Genomic DNA, 16,263 nt, shown 5'->3' with positions numbered 1-16,263 from the left:
GGGGCAGGGGGAGCCATTGCCTCTGTGGTCCCAAGTATGACCTCCCTGTGCCTGTGCCTTTTACAGAGTGACCGTGGTGGTCTGTTCTCTTTCTTGGAACGGTGGCCTTGCCATGTGCACACAGTCTCCTAGTGGAGAAGAGTGCATCTGTCCAAGCTAAAGCCATTCCAGACCAGGTAACAGCCAGCTGATTCCAGAACACATGAGCAAGGCCAGCCTCGGTCAGCAGCATGGCCTCCGGTTACCACAGCTGACCACAGACTCATCAGGAAGCTCCGTCAAGAGCAGCGGGACCACTCAGCTCACCTCTAGACACCTGAGCAAAAATAAAACTTTATGTTTTGAGCCTCTGAGTTTTGACGTTATTTCTCATGTAGCAAATGCTAACTGGTTCAATGTGTAGGGCACATGTCCTGACTCTGAGAAACTCACCTTCTAGTGATTGCCCAGAAACCTCTTCATTCCTAACGCAGATGTGATTTGGCTAAGCGGGACAGCATAGAGGCTAAACTGGCTTTGGAGCCCGGTAGAACTGAGTTGTTGTTGTTTTAAGTTTATTTATTTATTTTGAGAGACACACACATACACACACACACACACACACACAGAGAGAGAGAGAGAGAGAGAGCAAGAGAGAGAGAGCAAGGGAGGGGCAAAGAGAGAGGGAGGGAGAATCCCAAGCTGGCTCTGTGCTGTCAGTGTGGAGCCCAATGTGGGGCTTAAAGTCATGAAGCATGAGATCATGACCTGAGTCGAAATCAAGAGTCAGACGCTGGTAAAACGGCGTCTGAATCCTGGTTTTGCCACTATCCGTTGTGTGAGTTCAGTCTCGGTTATCTGATCTGTAAATGGGTGAAATGATAGCATCCACACGGGCAGTATCTATCGGCTGAAATATAGCATCCATGCGGGCAGCTCTCCAGTGTGTCTGTTGGCTGTCAGCTTCCAGCTGATCCTTCTATAGTCTCCTCTGTATACGAGCACTGGAACCCTGAGAATTCCTTTTCCTAGAGTCCGCTGGCTTCCTGTTGGGGTCTGCCAGTAGGATCCATTGGTGGGAAACCAGGAGTCAGGAGACGCACATCTGTCTGCTCCTGGCAGGGCCTCGAGCAGCAGCAGTGGGCTGCTGAGGCCACTGACCGCAGGCAGCGGTGATGCCACTGGCATTGTTGGTGGGGTTGTGACTCCAGTCCAGGGTTAGCTGCAGCTTCCTCATCCCTAAGTAACAGTTCTCTGCTCCCCTTTGCTTCTCCGGCCTTCCTATGCTTTTATAACCAGTACCCAGCTTTAATTTGCTTTGTACTCGAAATATGTAAAGTGGCTCCTGAAAAAGACCCCCCCAAAAAAAGCCCCTGAAAGGGCTAAAGGACTCAACCAGTGGGAGCTGAGATCAGGAGCAGATTTGAACCTCAAGAGAACTGGTCATGGATCGTGGAGTTCTAGGGTTCTGGTATCCTTACTGTGATGTTGGAAGCCTAAGTGGTGATAGGAAATATTGGAACTGAATGAAATTGTATGGAAAATAAAGCCCCAGGGTGAGTTGGGCCAGGCACCAGCCCTGACCTCTTGTGCTCGAGCCCATTTCCTCACCTGCTTGAGAATGGGGGTCCATGCTTGGAAATAAGAGCCCATCTTACTGCTTGGCTGACTCATTGGGCTGTCCAGGCTTTGCCATCCCCACTGAGGTGGTGACTGGCTATTGGGAGGTGGACAGCCCCACAGCCTAAGTGTGCTGTTGGCTTACAGAACAGCTGCAGTTTGGAGCAGGGAGGGCAGATGTGGAGGAGAAGCACAGAAAAGCCACTGGACCACATGCTGTGAAGACTTCAATCCATTCTTGTGCATCTTTCTAGAGCATTGTCATTTCTAGTACATTCTAGTGCATTCTAGAACATCTGAAGCGTCTTTGTCTTTTGTCTTCCGTTTTAGCACATGGTTCTGTTGATGGAGGAGATAGATGGGTGGCTAGTACGTCTTTCAATTCTGTGCCAATGGCCACAATGTTGTTGGATTTTGGCCAAAGACCTTGATTTTGGCTTTATTGTGGATTGTCTTTATAGACTGAGAAAAGATGAAGCTCAGGCTCCAGACCTCAAGCACTTTGAAATAACTGTCCTTTCCAATCAGCACATTACTACACATTATAATTGCTTGAAATAAAAAAAAAAAAAATCCATACTGGAGATCAGCCCTGGAGATTCAAGAAGTCAGGCATGGGGTCTGGCCTTCAACATTAAAAGAAATCCATCCACAGGGGATTTTAATGTGCTGGTGGAGTCAGAACTAATCTACTAAGCCTTGACCCTTACTCTATTTTAGGAATGAGTGGCTGATTCCAGTTTCCCTTCTCCTGCCGAGCAAGATGGCACTTTTCTTGGAAGGCCAGCCTCACCTTCCTTCACCTTCCTTCAATGCTTCCAACTTCCAAAAATACCTCACCTCCAGAAACTCTGCCAAAAGTCCCATGATGACAACCTGTCCCCGAAATAAAGGATGTCTTTGACTTCCCGGTTAGTGATACTAATAATAGCTAAGATTATTTAGTGCTCACCAGGGACCAGGCGATGTTTCAGGTGCTTTCTGTGCATTAATCCATTAGAGCCACACGACAGCCCTACAGAGGCTTATGCCATAGGGTGGTCGTAAATGCAGGCTCTGGAGCCCCAAGTACTGCATGTGAGTCCTGACCTTGCCTGTTACCATCTGTGTGACCTTGAGCAAGTTACTTCCCGTCTTTGTGCCTCAGAGCCATATGGGCAATACGAGCATCTATTTCTGAGGGTTGGTGTAAGGAGCACATGAATTAACTCAGGAAAGTCTTCAGAAAAATGCCTGAATACCTGACACATAGAAAATGCAATATAAGTGTTAGTGAGTGTTATCACTCCTCTTTTTGAAGGTGAGCTGATGGAGGCGTTGAGAGGTCAAGGAACTTTCCCAGCTAGTAAATCAGTGTGACAAGCTTTCTGTTCGTGCAGGCTTTTGCAGTTAAAATCTTGTCTTGATGGGTGCTTGGAGCAGCCTGATGAGGTAAGTGGTTACCATCATTATGTGAGTAAGGAACCTGAGACTCAGAGAGGGGAAGTAACTTGCTCAAGGTCACACAGCTGACTTGTGGTAGAGCTAGATCTCTTGTCAGGCATGGTTTCTTCATGCTGTGGGGCTGACCCCACACCTTCCCCCCAGAGCTACGATTGTGGCAGAACCCCCCGCCTCTGGCTGGTCACAGCCTCCCCGCTGAGCCCTGACCCACAGCCTGACATCCTGACAATCATCTGGTCTTGCTACCCTTCCCTCATCTCTGTCTCTCTTCACCATAGGCGCTGATGTTGAACCTGCTTGTCTGATGGCAGAATTTACCATCCTCCTTGACTTCTCTACTCCTGGCTCTGCAGGGGAGCCCCTTTCTGTAGCCTTCATGGGCCACAGCCCCCCTAGGGTCACCTACAGTCTTGATCCTTTGACCCTAGGTCCAGCCCTCTCTCCCTTACACCAAGTGAGGGCTCCTGTGGGTTGGCTCTCCCATGCCATTTCTTCTGTTTCTTTTTAAGAATTTTTTTAAAAGTAGACTTCACACCCAGCATGAAGCCGAATGCAGGGTTTGAACTCATGTCCGTGAGATCAAGACCTGAGCTGAGATCAAGAGTCAGACGCTTAACTGACCGAGCCACCCAGGCACCCCTCTCCCATGCCATTTCTGAGGGATTGGTAGTGGCTGCCTGCAGTTCTGTGTTAAAAAGGATTCCGAGGCCATGCCTTGGCTCAGTGGCAGAGTGCCATGATTGATGTACTGTGTCTGCCCCGGGAGCAGGAGAGGGGGGTGGGAGTGTGCATGGCACGTGTGTGTGCCATTGACAGCCTATCCTGCATTAGTTTATTGTGAGATATGGGACGTCTGTGCTTACTGAGACTCTTCCTCTAGGTCTAACTTTGGTGTCACATCTTCCAGGAAGCCTTCCCTGGTTTCCCGCATCCAGCAAAATCCCCCGCTTCTGTGCTCCTGCAGCTGTAACCGTCTGGCCTCTTGTCTGTGCTTGCCGTTGACCTGTAGCTCTGTGAGCGGAGAGTCTAAGTAGCCACTCCATTGTTGTATTCCCAGCACCTTAGAATTGTGCACGGCAAATACTAAGTGTTCAATAAATGTATGATGAATGGATGCACGCATGAATGCATGGATAATGGAGCTGAGTTTGGTGCTGCTTTCCGTACCTCTGTCTGAGGCTTGGTTCCTCACTGAGCAAGGCTCTCTCTGTTTACTCTTGGCCAGTGCAAGGCTCCTGACTTTCTGGAGGCTCAAGAACCATTAGTCTCTGAAGTAGCTCCTCGTAGCAGCCCCTTCTCTCTTCATCCACCCTCCCACCCCCCAGTTCAAGCCATCTTGTTTGAGGCAGCATGAATGACTGCAACAATGTTACAGTATTTCACAACCACTTTACAGGGAGGAGAACAACACAAGCATATCTGTACCATGGGTATTTATTTTCCTAAATAAATAGCACTTACCAGAGGCTAGTTGTAGAAAGAGTGAGTCTGCTGGACACCTCTGTCCCTGGGGGAAAGGGAGGCCCGTGGAGAAAGACCTAACGGAGAGAGAAGTAAGGCTCTTCTCATTTCTTGAAGAGGGGAGAGGAGAGAGTAGGGGATGGATATAGATCTTTCCAGATAAGGATTTGATGGAGTGGTTCAGAGATTAGTGCGTCTGAACATTCATTCATTAATCTCTTCGTTCATCCACTTGCCATCTTTCTTGGGCACCCACTGTGTATTGGGAACCTGTTATGTACTGCTGTTACCATGGGGAACAAGGAGAACCCCGTCTCTGCCCCATGCAGCTTATACTCCAGACAGGTAGATGTCACTCCCAAGGACAAATGTAGTGAAGACCCTCCCGGGGGATGTATGAGTGGATAGGGAGTGGGAGCCTGGAGGCCAGTCAGCAGCTGTGGCCAGCTCTGGCTGCTCAGCAACTTTCCCCTGTTTCTAGCTTGAACATCCTGATTCCCTGTAAAAAGAAGCATCTCTCCTTGCCCTTGTGCAGTCATGCAGAGTGAAGTCAAAGCACCTGTCCCTCCTCAGCCACTCAAATCCTCTCTCTCTCTCTCCTGGGACTTTGAATTTTGAACTCCGTGAAGCCCAAAATGTAACCCAACCTGTAGGGTGCCTTTGTGCCAGTAGCAGAGGCCTGCTGAGGCAGTGAGTCATTTCTGCTATTTAGACCCCTACTGCTGTCTTGGTGGCTGCCTTTTTTGAGAACGATTGCCAGTGTTTCCTCTGACTCTATGACTTACCTGATAAACTTCAGATAAATTCCTTTCCTGCGTATACTGGCCACAGTCACCTTCTGTTCCTTGCCACCAACGTCCTCTACTTGATTTAGTTGCCTTGCTGGGTCCTGCTTAGCTGCACCGTGTGTCAATGTCAATTACCCTGGCAATGCTGGCCCCGAATAGGGCTTCTAAACATTCCTATTACTTCTCTCAAGATGTATTCTGAGAACCCCAGACACTTCTCATAAAATAATTTTTTTCTGAATTCTATTGTAGTATAAGGATTAGCAAAAAATGTTTCTGTAAAGGGCCAGACGGTTTGTGTAAATGGCCACGTATTTTAGGTTGGGCGAGCTGTATGGTGTATTAGTTTTCTCTGCTGAAGAGCAGTTTATCACAAACTTGGCGGTTGGACACGACACACAGTACAGCCGGGTCTGGGCATGGCTTAGCTGGATCCTCTGCTTGGATCTCATAAAGCTGTAGTCAAGTGGGTTCACATGGTTATTGGCAGGATTGAGTTCCTTGCAGTCATAGGACTGAGGCCTCAGCTCCCAAGACCACCTGTAGTTCCCTGCCATATGGCCCTCTTCATAGGAAGCTCATGTCACTGCAAGCTTGCTTCTTCAAGGCTGGTAGGAGAGTCTCTCCAGTCTGCTAAAACAGAGTTTTAAAGTAATGCAACCAAGAAAGTGATATCGCATCACTTTTGCGGTAATCTGTGGGTTATAAACAAACCACAGTTCCACTCATATTCAAGGGGAGGGTATTATACAAGGTTGTAACTCATGGTGGGGGGGTCACCTTAAAGTGTGTTGGCTTTGTAAAGTCTGTTGCAGGTATTAAACTCTGCCTTTGTAGTGCAAAGCTATAGATAGCTATAGACAATATGCAAACCAATGAGCATATATATGTTCCAATAAAACTTTATTTACAAAAACAGGTCGAGGGCCAGATTTGGCTCATGGACTACAGCTTGCCAACCTCTGATTTTTAAAGTCATACTGTTGGTTTGCACCAAGAGATTTTTATAAGGATATTATTCACTACCTCATTTAACATTCCCTTTATGATAAATCTTAGAATAAATTTCTTTCTGGTAGCTGTGTTTTTCTTGAGCAACTGGCTCTGGTTTTAATCTCACAAACACTATTATTTGTAAAAAAAAATCTATTGAAGTAAAATATATAGGCAAAATTGTTTTGAGCACCGTGGTTTGCATATTTGATTAGGTTCCCTTCTTCTGTTTGGTTGCTAGGAATCTCAGAGCCAAAGTACAGCCCTGCATACCGAGTGTAAACGACTCCACAGTATGCATTTTCTGTATTTGCCTCATTTCTTGCTCCGTTTAATGCTCTAATCTTGATTCCTCTTCTTTCACACTGACATCATTCATGTCATCTTACTGTATTGTGTGTGTCTAAATCCTCACTGTATAAGGTGGGGAAAATGTTTTATAAAAGAATAAACAATTGTCTTCTATTATGTATGGTGCATTGGAATGTGAAGAACCCCTAGCTTCAAATTAGGACAAAGAGTAATTCAGTGAAAGAACATTCAAAGTTCTCCTCTTATGATACTAAACTTGAGAGAGTTGAAAAATTTTTCTACAGAGAATATTGTTGGTTTCTTCTTGTCTATTCCAAGCTTGGGCTTAAAGGAAAAGATTAATACCAGCTCATGGACATTGTAGGCTGTACTGGGCTGCACCTGGATAGGGCTGGGCTGGGGCAGGGATTCTGGCTCAGTGTTTCTGGACCCATGAGATCACAAGCTACATCCTACAAGGGTGCCATTGTGTGTGGTGCCACGGTGGTGATTTCACTGCTGAGCGGTCTCCCTCCAAGATCTCTTTCAGCCTGGGGAAGGCAGCTGTAGAATGGTTCTTCAGTGAAATCATCAGGTCCAAACTGCAGCTGTCAGCCTTACCCTGTAAACCCAGGTCCCAGCCTCCTCTCCTGGGGTGGAGGTGGTAAGGGGTAAGCAGGCTGCCTTAGTCAGCAGTGGTGATCCTGAGCTGCTGGCCCAAAGGGCCTGAGATAATTTTGTTCAGGCGATCTCCCTGGAGAAACCTGGCCCTTCCCATGAAGCTGAATCAGGAGACCAGCTTTCTGAGGCCAAAGGATTTTGGCTGCCCTTCTCCTTTCAAACTATGGATGCCCTGGAATCTTGGGATTTTTCTTGGGGGTGATGTGTGCATGATTGAAATGTCTCCTGAAGTGTCTAGCACAATGCTTGGCACATAGTAGGGATGAACCAAAATGAGCTAATCTAGGGAAACATATATTACATGGCTCCTAGCAGATAGTTTCCCTTATCCAGCAAATGTGTACTAATTGGCCTAGAGAGCCAGTATAACACAATGGTTAAGAGCAAGCATTCTGGAGCCAGGCTGCCTGGCTCAAATCTTGCCTCTGACACTAACCAGCTGTGTGACCCTGGACACAGTACCTGAATTCTCTGGGTTTTCTTATATATAAAATGGAGATTGAAACAGATGTTGAATCTCTATTATGTCTCTGCTTTCTCTCTATATTTGCTCTCCCTGGGAGAAGCTAGCTGCCATGTCATGAAGAAATTCAAGCAACCTAAAGAAGACATGCATGTAGAAAATCTGAGGCCTCCTGCCAACAGCCACATGAGTGAACCATCTTGGAAGTGGATTCTCCAGCCCCAGTCAAGCCTTCAGATGACTGCAGTCCACACCAACATCTGGATGACAACCTCATGAGAGACTCTGAGCTGGAATGGTATAGTTAACATATTCCTGGTTTCCTGATGCTTAGAAACTGTGTGAGATAGATAATAAATGTTGTTTTAGGCTACCACACCTTGGAGTAATTTGATATACAGCAAGAAATAACTAATACAGATTTTTTTTTTCTATGTATAAGACTGACATGGTTTCGGCCATCATGGAGGTTATGTTCCAGTGAAGCATAGGAATGAATAGGCCAACAATTACAATACAATGTGAGAAGTGCTCTGGGGAAAGCGCAGGGTGTGATGGGAGCATATAGGAGGGATGTTGGTCATGGTGGTGGTCAGAAGGGCTGCCTACAGTTAGTAACATCTAAGTTGCATCTTGAGGATGAGCAGAGCTAGTCAAACAGGCAAAGGAAATGGAGAAGAGTATTTCAGAAGGGACGGCATGTGCAAAGGTCTGAAGGTGAGAAGTGACAAGTAGGGGCAGGGTTTGGAGGGGGGCTACCTGATATTGGCCTTTGGGCTCCATGATAAAAGAATTTGGACCCTGAAGGGTTTTAGGCAGTCCAGATAAGACTTGCACTGTGGAAATATCAATCAGACTATGCATGAGTGTAGGACTAAAAAAACAAAACAAAACAAGAGAACTTAACAATTTATTTTTATTTACTTGTTTTATGATGACATTCTATTTACTTGTTACTTATTTGTATTTACTTTTTCTGTGATCATATTCTATGATGACATTACCAGATATATGAAGACTTATTTTTTTTTTTTTTTAAATAGAAGTCACTCTGAATATACAGAATATACTTGCTTTACTGAAAATAATTTTAGGTTGTGAATATTTTCTCATAATATTATTGTGAAATAAAGTCTAATAGGATGGCATAGTGTATTTGAATGTACCACAATTGATTTAACCATTCTCCTATTGAACGATTTATTATTTATTTATTTATTTATTTTCACTTTTTTTTTTTTTTTCACGGTTATAAATACTACTAGGGTAAATGTGAGAGGTCTCTAAGAACCTTGCACGGTGAGTTTTGTTTCTGGTGGTTTTGAGTAAGGAGTCGAGGGGCACGTGGGGACAGGAGTATGTAGAAGATGCAGGTGGTAGATTGGGCCCTAATTACCCAGTATTTTGGTGACATCATCATTGGTATTTTCTGAGACATTCCTGATTTGGAACATTCCACCTCATTGGGGCCATATATCCTGAGTTTTTGTTTGGAAAATATTATCACCCCTCCATGCCATGAACTTCACGTTTCAGCAACACGGACTTGCCTTTCACGTCCCACACCTGCTAAGCTGTTCTCACTTCCCGACCTTTGCTTAGGCTGACCCCTTTGCTTGGAATGCCTTCCCTCCGCTTTGTCTGCCTCCTCTTCACTGTTCTTTGGCTCATCTGAGATCTCCTCCACAGGTGTTCTTAGTCTTATTCTACCCTAGACTGGGTTAGGATCCTCCTCTCCATGCATCCATGGTGCCCTGTGCTTGCTTCTTTTCAATGAACTTAGCTCTTGCCCACTCAGCCGTGAACTCCTCAAGGGCAAATGATCGCAGATTTAGAAAACAGAACAAACTGTTTCTGCATAGAACCAAAGGGATTGCTCTAAAAGCAAAATCAGGGCACAGCCCTCTCCTACTTTAAAATCCTCAAGGGGCTTCTCGTTACACTTGGAGCAAGAGTGGCACTCCTTCCCGTAGCCCCAGTGGTCCTCTGAGACCGCGTCCCTGTCTCTCACTCCTAGTCCACCTCTGCTCTCCCATCTCACCTGTGTGTTTCTGGGACAGACCGAGTTCTTCCCCACCCCATGGGCTTTACTCTGGCCATTCTGCTGGCCTGAAGGGCTGTTTCCTATCTTTCCATGTTCTGCTTCTCCCCATGATTCAGAGTCTCCATGACCACACAATCTAACCGCCCCCCCCTTCCCCCAGCTGCTATTGCACAAACCTGCTTTATTTTTCTGAGAGCGCTAACCACAAGGAGAAGCTGTGTGATTTATTTACTTGTTCACATGTTTGTTGTCTGTCTTTCCTGTAAGGACATCAACTCTGTGGGTGTAGCCTGCTGTTTGCTTTGTTTGATTGTGCATCTGTAGCATGGAGAACAGTGCTAGACACATAGTGGGTGCTCAGTAAAGATTTGCTGATGGAATAAAGATCAACCAGCAATGAAAGTAAAGCATGTTTAAGTGAGAATGTAAGTCAATGGAGGAAGAGGTGAGTCAAGCATTTGTGTTACATGCAACAACATATTTTTGATTTATTGTCCCTTAGAGGAAACCTACTTTCTCTTGCCATAAAATCAGACCTAAAGCAAAAAATTCATTAAAAAGATTTAAAGGCTTGATTTGTGATGGGAAGAACTTATTGTCTATGTCTCCGGTCAGGTTTCCATTGGGGAAATGAAGGGGGAGTTGAAGTAACATTTGGTGCTGGCCTACCAGCTAGAGGCAGTGCTGGGGTCATGAACAGAATAATAAATGGCACTTACTGTGGGCTTACATGGTCGTACTGTCCCTGCCATACATGTGACATCCCCTGTGTCAGTTAATCACCACAATGAGCTGCAAAATTGGCCCTGCCATAGACCTCATTGTACAGCAGAGGAACCAGGGTCCCAAGAGAGAATTTGCCTGAGGTTTTAATTCCATTCTCTTCGGCTTTGCCACTTGTCATCATGCAACCTTGTATATAACCCTCACAGCTACCATTAATTGCGTGTTTACAGAGGCAAGGCCCAGGCTTTAGGTGGAAGCATGTTTATTCACCAGGATCAGAACCCAAAGTCTCTGCCCGCTTTTCACCTTAGGCCACACACCCTACTGAGTAGCTTCGGCTGTCCTCTCCTTTAGTTTCTGGTTTGTTCTGGTTTGGGAGCAGATGTCAAAAGAACATTGTGATCGATTCATCTGTTGCTGGCAAACCAAGGGCCTGGGAAATTTTGCTGATCCGAGTGTGATGCTAATGCTGATAAATGGTTTGTTGCTTGGTGTTGGGATGATATGTGCCATTTGTAAGAGTAACTCAAATGTTTATTGAAAGCCCACTCACTGTCTGATATTCACAGTATAGGACTGTTTTGTGGGTCCTGGTGTCAGCAGAACTAGGTTTGAATCCTGACTGTGGAGCTTATTCACTGTGAGACAATGCCTTTTGAAGGCACCCTTTATGTGTGTGCATGCAGAAAACAGAGGTTACCTACCTCATAGCTGGTGATTGATTGTGGTCATGCTCTCCACATAGTGCCTATAATTAGCCCTCAGTAAACATTAGCTATTGGTTTTATTTTTATTATCATTATTATGTCAAACTTGAGGACTGTCAGTTGTCAGCACAGAGCCTGTAGTGGGGCTCGAACTCAGGAACCAGGAGATCATGACCTGAGCTGAAAATCAAGAGTCAGGCGCTTAACCGGTTGAGCCACCCAGGTGCCCCCATGATCTGGAGCTTTGGGTTAATAAGACGGGAGGTAAGTGTGTGTGGGGAGATCACAGGGATTAATGAAATATTTACTTCATTACAGTGAGATCTTTCAGAGGAAGAAACTTTTTATTATTGCCATGGTGCAGCCTGCTACCTGATACGTAACAGGTGCTCAGTAAATTTTTATTTTTGAATAAAATGAGATGGATCAGAGGTTGGCAAACTTTTCCATAGTAAATGGAAGGGTCCCATAGTAAATATGTTGGGCTTTGTGTTCTGCATGGTGTCCGTTGCGACTTCTCAAGATTTCTGTTGTAGTGCAAAAGCACATGAGTGTGGCTGTGTTCTGATGAAACTATTTTCAAACACTAGCAGCAGGACAGATTTGGCTGTGGGCTTTACTTTGCCCAGTCCTCATATGGATGCTGATGTTGATAGATGGTACCATTTATCAAATGCATACTCAGGGCTAGGAACTGTTCAGTACTTTCAAGCATAATATCCTGAGATGCTGATAGGGAAAGTGGGCTCATCATCAAGTTTAAATATCTTGTCCAAGTCTGCAAGACTACAGAGCCTTGATTAAGGAGATAATGTTAATAATCTTGAACATAATCCAGATGAGTGTGTGAATTAAGTCTAGATCCTTACTACTCAGTGTCTAGTCCCCAGACCAGCAGCATCAGCATCATCTGGGAGCTTGTTAAAAAGACTTTTGGGGTCCTCCCCAGAACTCCTGAAATAAGAATCCACATTTTCACAAGACTCTCAAGTGATTCCCATGCACGTTGAAATCTGAGAAACAAAACAAAACAACAGACCAGACACTGTTGAGTATCCTGAAATCTTTAGCTGTTGTGAGTTATTTGGTTAAGACTAATAACATGACGAAGCTCTTCATTCATCTTGTGGGTGTGAACCTATTGACAGCATGTTGCCAGAAGAACAAGAGAGGCAGGAACAGCTCTTACATGAGGAAAGAGAAGTGCAATTGTCAGACGCTTTATTGTCTAATGGTCTTTGGAGGCTACTTGGAAAATGCAGCCAATGATTTAATAATTTTTTTACCATAAAGGCAATTCAGATTATCCAACACCAACTGGAGTTAAGAATTTAGTTGTTTGCACAGAGATTGAAACCCAGGTTGAAATTTTTCAGAAGCTGCCAGTTGGAGCCACAGATACCGATGTTCCATGTGGTTTCTTTCTTATGATGGGAACACACACCGTAGCCCCTGCAACAGCCTCTCCTAGCGGTAGCTTAATCTGATTGACAATCAGCACACAAAGAGGGGTGAGGGATCACTCTGCTAACAAGCCTCTTGCCCTCCAGTCTCTGGAAGAATGTTGACTGACAGGGACACAATTAAAAGGGGATGGATTTATTGAGCTGGAATGCTCTGGTCCCCCTCATCTCAGCGTCTCTCTGCTTGCAATCACTGTTCCCAAACAAGAGTCAGCCTACACAAACGAAACCCTCGTGATCGCCAGGGGGTCAAAGGCGCTCTTAGTTTACCAAAGGTAGCTCAGCCCTAGAAGCCCATAAAAAGAAAAACCACATAAAAGAAGTCCTTTCCTGCACCAGGGCCTGGATACGGATCTGGAATTCAGCAGGGAAGGCTGATCTAAACAAAAAAGCAAGCGATGGTAACGAAAACTGCTAACCTTGGCTCCAAGGCGAGGCGGGGGCGGGGGAGGGGGCGGGGAAGTGGGTTGAGAAGGGTAAATGGGCAAGGTCTTTGGGTCTTTTCTATAATGAAACTGTAAATTTCTGTTGCAAGTCACAGGATCATCGAATCTCTGGAATGTTGATGGGGGTGCCGGTGGGATTCCAGGGAAGAAAAAAGTCTATAGATTTGAATTCAATGCTTCCTTTGAACTGTTTTGTTGGACTGGTGGGGCCAAATCTCAGCTACGTATATGCACATAATTACTTATAATTATTGGGATTTGAGGGACACCCCATAATTAGCACCTCTCTTTTTCACCAGTTATGGACTGATGAAGAAGGAAAACAAAAGACTTGGAGACAGAGCTAGGCTACCATCTTTGTTACCGATTAAGTGTGAAATGTAGCTTGTATTTGTGGATTGGTGCATTTTTTGCTACCGAGTCCTCAACCTCACCTTCCTTGGTCATTGCAGCTCTGGACGGTCCCTTGTGAGATGTCCTGTACAGAAGGCCATGAGGAACATGTTCTCTGCAGACAGGCTCACTCCCAAGAGTGAAAAGAGAGAAAAGAAAGGAGCTGGGGTGTGTCAGGTGTCTGTCTGATTTCTCTTTCCAAACTCGCCAGAATAAAAATATCACTTTCTCCTCCTGGAGGGTCAGTGAATGAGGGGACAGAGAGAAAAAGAGGGAAGTAGGATCTTTCCTACATGGAAAGAATCATCGTTAGTGAGGAAGACACACTCCCAACTCCTACATGAATGAAATAGTTAACAGAAAGAAGAAGAATAATTATTATTATTATGACAAAAGTTCCAGTTTACTAAGCATTTACCCTCTTCGGGCTTTGGGCAGAATACTTTATCTCATCTAATCCTCGCAACGACTCGTTGAGATATTTTTTTATTATCTCCCTGCAACAGAGGAGAGAACAGAGACGGAGAGGTGGTGTGACTGTCCAAGGGCACAGAGCTAGCAAGGAGAACTGTGGGAAAATCCAGTTTTACCTGGCTCTGGAGCCTGAAATCTGAAGCAGGGTCTGCTCTGTATGTAGAATGAATGAAGGGAATGAAGGAATGAAGGAATGAATGAAGGAGATGAAATTTGAGGGAAACAGGTTGAGAAGCTTGGCCAGCATGGAACAATCCGTGAGGTGCTCTAGATCCAGCAGTCTTCCTCCTAACTCAGGTGGGGGTTGGCCCTATGACTTTTCACCTGGATGTTCTGCCCAGCCAGTCCAGGAAGTGCCCGGCAGGTGAGCTCTGGAGCCAGTCCTGGTGTCCCAGGGACCCCATGTCAGGGTGTGCTGGGCAGAGAGCCCCAGATGTCTGCTTGTCCACTTGGCCATGGTCCTCCCCTTCACTTGGTCTTCGATTTTATTCTAGATTGCCAGCGGCTCTGCTCCCACTGGCCTTCCCGATGGCCAGGGCCTCCACACCACCGACCAGAGGAGCAGGTGGACAGATTCCCACCCCTCAAAGGGAGAGGGGTCACTCATCTCTGCCCAAGTAGAAATCCCACTGGCTGGGGCTGACATTCAACTTCCCCTCTCCTGGTGGGAATTTGGCCACCACATCTGGCCACCACATTTCCAGATATCCCCCTCACCACTGGGTATTTCCAGAAACAGAGCCCCTGATACCTTGTTTTCCCCACGAGTTCTTCACACCTTGAGATTTATCTTTAATCCTTGGAGCAGCCATAGCCCTCTATCAGCACATCTTCCCTCCAGGAGAGGACCAGGGATCTGTTTCCTGCTCATCAGCCTGGCTACCTCATTCGCTGTCACGCCAGCCCTGGCATTGGCTTCTGTTATCTTAATCTCTTTCTTTGGAAACTTCTGTCACTTCCAATTTTCCCCAGTTTTCTCCCTCTACCTCAGCCTTTTTCTCCCCCCCCTGGGCCCCCCTTGCCTTCTCAGCTTTCTTTCCAAAGATGTTGTATTTCTTTTTCTCCTTATTTGGTCCAATGTGACCTGACAGGGTGGCTGAAGCAGCATATTGGGGATAGAAATATGTACTGGTTCTCCACAGATTTTTTTTTTTTTCTTTCCGAACGGGGCATTTGCAATCAATTTATGTAGTTTAGCCAAAAGGTTAAGAATTTTCCATTTAAAAATCAACCTCCCTAAATGAAAATTTTTTGGTGCTTTTTACTTTTTTTTTCCCCTCGTAGTCAGGTCTCCACATGCCCCATGCATAGAGCCTGTTCTGGAGAGGGCTTCCTGAGGAATGCCTGTCAAGGGTGTACCGTTTCTACTCAAGCCTTAGGAATGCTGATTTCATGGACAGCGGGGAGCGCGTGGTTCTTTTGTCTTTGTCTTTTTTAGGATTCTCTCTCAGAGAAGGGATGTCAAAATGAGGTGCTGCTGATGGTGTTGCAGATGGGGATGAAGGTAGGATAGTGTCAGGTCCGGGGTTCATTTGGACTCGAACCCCTCCACGATAGGTCTCTATGGAAATAAATGTTTACAGAACAAAACAAGGCAAAGCAACCCTGAATTGTTTGCTGAGACCCCGACTCTAAACCCAGTTGCAAACCTTAGTAGATCCAGGTGCTACCCCATAGAGATTTCCTTTTCTTAAGCTAGGTGGTCCCAAGGAGGCTGGAGTGGGTGCCGTTCCTATTCCCACCCAGATCCCTGTTCCCAGGCTGGTGCCTCCATACTCCACCGGATCTGGGAGTCACCTGCTGAGATTCTGACATGAGAATTCCTATCAGGTAAAACCTGTGTGTTGAAAATATGTCTTGGTACCTTCTCTTCAGCAGCAGATGCTGAGCCCGGGAGGGCTGAGGTGGATAGGACACTTTATATAATACGAGGAGATGACTGTGGTTGTAGCAGAGGGAATGTGGAAGGGCAACCAGAGTGTGGTGGAAAACAGTGTTTCCTCTACCCAGGATTTTCCAAATCTTCAGTCAAGATGAAATTCTAGAGGCAAGAGGCATTTCTGTGGAACTGGGCAGGGTGCTCTCTCGTGGACCCATGGCATCCTGGGTGACCGAGGAGTGGGTGGGCCAAAGTAGCAGGAAGAGCTTACCTATCAGCAACTTGCAGAAATTGTAGGGAGGGTTTGGTACCCGTGAAAGGCATTGAGTGTCGTTTCTGGCTAGCTCAAGGCCATTTTTTTTTATGAGGTGACTTAGTGGGGCCTAGATGTTTCTGGGTTAAGTTTCTTATG

The 16,263-nt window shown here is 45.9% G+C and overlaps 1 pseudogene; it reads right to left on the bottom strand.

The window, feature by feature from the left end:
* Positions 1 to 1,069: 1,069 nt before the first annotated feature.
* The window catches only part of LOC109265225 (zinc-regulated GTPase metalloprotein activator 1B-like), an 87,381-nt pseudogene continuing 72,187 nt past the window's right edge, over positions 1,070 to 16,263 (bottom strand).

This window comes from Panthera pardus, unplaced genomic scaffold (genome assembly GCF_024362965.1).
Source record: "Panthera pardus isolate Hobbes unplaced genomic scaffold, ASM2436296v1 HiC_scaffold_6, whole genome shotgun sequence".
Lineage (NCBI taxonomy): Eukaryota > Metazoa > Chordata > Mammalia > Carnivora > Felidae > Panthera > Panthera pardus.
Note: the sequence above shows the minus strand (reverse complement) of the source record. Positions and strands in the feature narration are given on the sequence as shown.